Below are 6325 nucleotides of genomic sequence, written 5' to 3' on the forward strand. Positions count from 1 at the left end.
ATTTTCGGAGTCGGAATCGGAGCTTCTTGGAGCTTCGACTCCGAATAGATATTTGGAGCTACTCCGAATTCCGACTCCAAATTTCGATGACTCCGACTAAGTTTCGTCGGAGTCGGAGTCAGAGCGGAATTCGGACGGAGTCGGAATTTTCGGAATTTTGCACACCCCTACTAACCCTCACACACTCAGACCTACTCACTCTCTCACATCTCTCTTTTGTAATATATTTTTCGTCAGAAACCAGTGGTCTGTCTCTCTCTGTCCTCGCGATTCTTTAATCGTGTCTCTCAAATCTCCTCTCTACAAATGTTTCCCGTGCTTGGTCTTAAAGAAAATGAAGAAAACTGCAGCCTAGGTCAGCCAACGAAGAACACGGTTGTTCTTCACGGGAAAGGTGGAGTTTTTTTTTTTTTCTTCTGATCCGAGTTTTTTTTTCTTTAAATCTGAATGTATGACTCTTTGAGATCTGAAGTTTTCTTTTTTGTTTACGGCAGCCAACTCCATGGGAATCTCCTCAAAGGCTTTCGATTCTTCACATTGTGGTTCTTCCCTCTCTCTCATTCTTCCCCTAGAGCTTCCGATTCTCATAGCTTGTCTCAATGTTTTTTTTTTTTTTGTTTTTTTTTTTGTTTTTGTAGGCAGACTAGATGCTCAGAGAGTAGTACAAGCAAGCTAAAGATGTTTTGATCTCTCTTGGAGGGACTTCTTTAGTTTTAAACCCTCTCGAGGTGAAAGTTTTGGTTTCTTGGTCTTCGGTATCCATAAGAGGGATTTTGGACATAAGACGCCGAGGAAAAGCTTCCTCTCATAGTGGTGTATCTTTGGGTTCCTCTTCTCTGTTCTTGTTGTCGGTGTGGTCTGGGTATGGTTTTTATGGTTTTGTTTTTATTTTCTCTTGGTTGGATGTGAATCTGTGGGATGGTTTGGATTTTGTTTGCCGTCTCGTTATTTTTGGATTGAAAAACCTGTGTTGTTTTTTTTTTTATTTCATTTTTGTTTTGCTTGTTCTCTTTTTGTTCTGCATTTTTTTTTTGTTCCATGTGAATCTGGTTGTTGGATTTCTCTTCATTGCTATGGACTATTTTTGGTTATGTTTGCCAGTTGCTTGGATGTGAAATTTTCTTGTTCGTTCTTATGGGGTGCCAAATTGAGCTCAGAAATGGCGGTGTCCATAGATACTGGTATCTGGGACAGCGTGAGAGAGCTAACCAGAATGGCCCATAGAAAGCGTAGCGATCCTCAGCACTGGGCGTTACAGGTATCTTCGAACTTAAACTCCGCTGGAGTGGCTCTGCCATCTATGGAGCTCGCCGACGTGTTGGTGTCGTACATTTGCTGGGACAACAACCTTCCTATTCTCTGGAAGTTTCTGGAGGTTGATGTTAAGCAAGACAACAACCTTGCCCTGCTCTCCGCGAGGTTTGTGTTTTTGTTTTGAATGGTTTTCTGGGTCACGTTTTGTTTTATTTTATTTTTGGTGGGGACTATTTTGGTGATTTGGAATGGGCATTTTTGGGATATTGTTTGTGGGGTATTATCGAAATTATGTGAGATTGCTTTGTGAAGCAAGCTCGCTAACTCTCATGGCTGCACCAGTAGTTGATGCAGACTACTGCAAGGAAATCGGCAAGGCTCGTCAAGACCTTTGCGCTCTCATCTACAGCAAGCAATGCGCTCCTATAATGCTCCATTTAGCGTAAAGGCTCTCTCTTTCTTGCTCTGCTTTAGCAATGTAATCCCCATTTCATTCCCGAGAAAACTACGAAAAGAGAGAATGGAAATAAAAATTGAAAATCTCCTGCTTCTTGTTGCCGTAATCTTGGAAAGTTGCAATTTTTCTTCTTTTATGATCTTCTCACCATTGCTGATTGACAAAACAAAGAATTAACTATTTAGGCATGCTATGTTAAAACGTTATGATTGATCTTAAGCATGCACGCAAGCGTATGGTACAGGACATTAACCATGCATAATGCTCGGACAGGTGGCATAATGATGGGACCTATGATGCCAAAACAAAGACTGGAGGTCCTAATGGCTCAATCAGGAGTGGCGTGGAGTTGAAACATAGTGCAAATGCTGGTTTGGAAATCGCTGTTGGATTCTGCGGTGAGCTTTTACAGCTTAATGTGTAATATAGTTTAGCAAATCTGATTACGGGTGGGTCAAGAAGTTTAGAGCTTAGTTTGTTCTCCAGGGAAATGAATTGATATTTTGCACCTAATTTTGCATTGGTTTGTCTTCTCACTGATCCTGGGTTTGTTTCTTCATTTTGATGTTAGAAGAAGTAAAGTCTAAACATCCAAAGATTACATATGCCGATCTCTACCAGGTTACGATTCTATTTCGAGAAGCATACATTTGTCTTCAACTACGTGGTCTTACAGATTTAGCTCATCTTCAATTGCGTTTTGGATTTTTAGCTTGTTGGCATTGTTGCAGTGGAAGTCACTGGACCCCTCTATTGACTTTGTTCCAAGAAGGAAGGTATATTCATGGAAGAATTTCTATAGCACCTATCCATGATCTGTACTCTTTTTTAACTTTCTTAACCTCAAGTAGGATTCATTGGAATCTCCTGAAGAAGGGTGCCTTCCTGATGCCAGACAAGGTATGTTATTAACCAAGTTGCTTTAGTTTTTATGGGTGATTTCCTATGAAACATAAGCTACCCCAGTTTGCTGTTTGATTTATGATGATTGAATGAAGTATAGGTTTTATATCTCTTCCTTGAAGATTGTTAAAAGTGAATATGAATATGCTAAGCTATCCATCACGATGCTTATGTATGATAAATATTGGAAAAAACTTGGTTCTTCTGTGGCTGATGTATAAGTTTCTTTACTCCGAGTTTGATCTGTACATGCACATATTGGAGCAATTGACACAGAACAGTCTATTTCATGGTAATGGAAAACACATAACAGATGGGATGTTGAACAATGTATTCACTTCTTGTCCCATTTTGTTATAGGTGCAAAGCATTTAAGAGATGTCTTTTATCGCATGGGCTTATCTGACAAGGACATTGTGGCATTGTCTGGAGGCCACACATTGGTAAAGTTCTCCAAAGATTGAACTATTTGTGAGGAAAAGTTTTTTTTTTAATTCATATCATCTATATGATTTGTCTTTCATTTTGTTTCTTTAGGGAAAGGCACACAAGGAGAGATCAGGATTCGAAAGTCTACCTTGGACAACTGACCCTTTGAAGTTTGATAATTCGTATTTTGTGTAAGAAATCAATGAAAACTTAATTTGGTAGAGAAGAAAAACCTATAACAAACTCATTTCCATTTGACAAGATGATATTGTACATGGTACATGTATGTTATAATGGACAAAATCAGGGAACTCATTTCCTTTCTTTATACCTCAAGATCTCTCTCTCTCTCGACGCGTAACTGTGTGTAATATATATATATATATATATATATATATATATATTTATGTGTGTTGTATAGGTATATGTGTGCGTGACCTTATTTTTTTAGTTCAACTATCTTGTTTTTGGCAATCACATTCACGGAGATAACTTTTGTACAGGGTCATTCTGCACCGACAATCATGATCGGTGGCATATAGGCTTTATTTTGAACTCCTTAAGAGACATGCCTTTACCCTTAAATTTCAGATAAATGATTTGAATTATCAGAAGTGAGTTATATTATCTGAGCCATTTATTTCTGTTTGGTTCACCTTGTCACTATCATTTGATTGTATTCATTAATCATTTTTATTAAACCATATCATTTTTGTAGAAAAAGTGTTTCACTCAATTAGGCAACGTGCAAAGCACGTTTTTGGGCATGCCAAGTGTGAAAATGAGATCGAGGATTCAAGAGAACGAGAACAACCATCTAGTTCAAGAGAATGAGAAAAACCATCTAGTTCAAGAGAATGAGAACAACCTGTGACTCCCATCGCGTTTCCTCTGGCAGCACATTGTTGGGCAAAATTGTTTGCGGAGAAGTTTGTGCCCACCCATCGTAACTTTGTGGGGAAATGGAGATCGTTCCAAGCTTGGGAAGGTTGGAGCTGTTTATAGTGCGAGGTGAAGATTGGGATGGTGAAGATTGGGGTTCTTCGTCGGCTTCCATGGCTGTTTAGGGTTCTAAGGTGCAGATCGTTCTATATTACTCGATATAGAAAGTTTTGGAGAGAAACAGACCTAAGGTGCAAACGCACCGTTTGACTTAAGGTGAATGTGCACTAAGGTGCAAACGCACCGTTTGACTTAAGGTACATGCGTACCGTTTCAATAATGCTGAGTTGGAATCCGGATAAGCGGCGTGTCCCCCGTCCCGGGTGCAACCAGCATTTTTTATATATATAGCACTCCAAGAAACCAAGCGCTTCTTCTGCATTTAAAATCCATATATAAATCCACATGGGAAGTCGCATTAATGCAATATTGTATTCACACCAAACGCCGTCTATCCTTGACAAGACGTGAGTGAACAGAAGTGCAGCCAAGTTCCATGGCAGTAATCAGATCACAGGCTCCAACAACACTCAGTACAGTACATGATCTACATTTAATCCTCCTTTTGCCATTTAATTAAAAAAAAAAAAAAACCGATGAAGCTTTTAAAGAGGTTAGTTATCATTTGAAATGTTACGAGAAAATTTCACACCACATATATTCACATAATTAATAAATAATTTGTCATTTTATTATTTTATTTAAGCACACATATTTAAACATTAAATAGACAAAAAAAATGATAAATGAAATGTTAATTAGGTGAAGACGTGTAGTGTAAAATTTCATGTAGAATTTCTCTATATCAAATAACCTCCGATATCATGGTGTTCAAGAAAATAAACAGTGTTCAGGTAAGTATTTGTGTAGAATGGCTACTAGTGGTCATGTGGGGGTGTTGGCAAGAAGTGGTACGCTGCTTTGTTTGGATAATGAGTTAGATTTTAACTCATCACATTTTATCTAATTTAATTATTGTAATTTTTTTAAATTTTTAAATAAAATATAATAAATAATTTAATTTTTTTTAAAATTTTAAAATAATATTATAATATTTTATTTAACTTTCAACTAAAAAATAATTTAAAAAGATAAAAAAAAACAAATGAAAGTGGAGATGCGGGGTATCGATCCCCGTACCTCTCGCATGCTAAGCGAGCGCTCTACCATCTGAGCTACATCCCCTTGTGATGTAATCGTATTTTTATTTCTATATAAGTAATTGGAAGGAATAGCTATAGCCTATTGATCCGGCTGCCCGACCTCCACCGAAATTCCTAAAAAAATCCGCAGGCCATCCTGAGTCCCTGACCAATGCATCTACGCCAATTTGCGTATTAGCTCAGTGTCATGCTAAACTCATTGGAAAAATTCACATAATTAAGTAAAAAAAGAGATCAGCATGAACATTATTACTACTCAAATAGTGTTTATATTGTTTTAAATTTAATGTGCTTCATTTCTGAAAGAAAAGATTAAGATCGAAGAGAGAGGCTATTCTGATTCATACCAAGTTCGTATGTACAAGAGATATTGAGTTATATACGCAAGTAACACAAATCTTTTGTACCCCTTGACTCTCCAGGTCCAGATGGTTTTCCAACAACCTTCTATCAAGATTACTGAGAGCTACTGTTGCCTTTGCTATTTGGGAGATTCTGCTAAAAGAATTGGCATTAATGAGCTGAATGAGACTTTCATCTCTTTGATCCCAAAAAAGATTTCCCCTAAACTGGTATTTAATTTTCTTCCTATTAGTTCTTTGCAATGTTTTTTATAAAACTATTGCAAAAGTGTTAGTTAATAGGCTGAAGAATATCTTGCCTACGTTAATTTCTCCAACTCAAACTATTTTTGTACCAGGAAGCTGATTAATCTCAGATAACATCATTATGACATATGAAGCTATGTATTCTATATAACATAGAATGAGAGGCGGAAAATAGGGTTACATGACTCCAAAATCGTATATGAGCAATGCATATGATAGAGTGGAATGAACCTTTTTGAAAGTTGTTTTGTAGAAAACGACCTTTGATAGGTAATGGACTGATCTCATAATGCAATGTGTGAGTACTGTGAGCTACTCTATCCGCATTAATGGAGTTCCACAAAGAAGATTTAGACCCTCGAGAGGCCTTAGACAAGGGGATCACTCTTCCCTTATCTTTTTATTCTTTGTTCAGAAGTGTTCAGTTCTATCTTAAACAATGCAAAGACCAAAGGTCATATTTCAAGCATACTTTGCTTGAGGTTCTTTGCATGTTAATCATTTATTTTTTGTAGATGACAACATTCTCTTTTGTATGTCTAATCCCTTGGAGTAAAGCAGACTTTTCA

The 6325-nt window shown here is 37.3% G+C and overlaps 1 non-coding gene and 1 pseudogene across 1 annotated transcript; one reads left to right on the top strand and one right to left on the bottom strand.

Moving 5' to 3' along the window:
• Positions 1-1583: 1583 nt before the first annotated feature.
• LOC109004049 lies at positions 1584-3238 on the top strand (annotated as a pseudogene).
• Positions 3239-5097: 1859 nt separating this feature from the next.
• Positions 5098-5170, bottom strand: TRNAA-AGC. The gene has a single exon. It is a non-coding gene; the product is annotated as a tRNA-Ala (tRNA).
• Positions 5171-6325: the final 1155 nt, after the last annotated feature.

This window comes from Juglans regia, unplaced genomic scaffold (assembly GCF_001411555.2).
Source record: "Juglans regia cultivar Chandler unplaced genomic scaffold, Walnut 2.0 Scaffold_67, whole genome shotgun sequence".
NCBI lineage: Eukaryota > Viridiplantae > Streptophyta > Magnoliopsida > Fagales > Juglandaceae > Juglans > Juglans regia.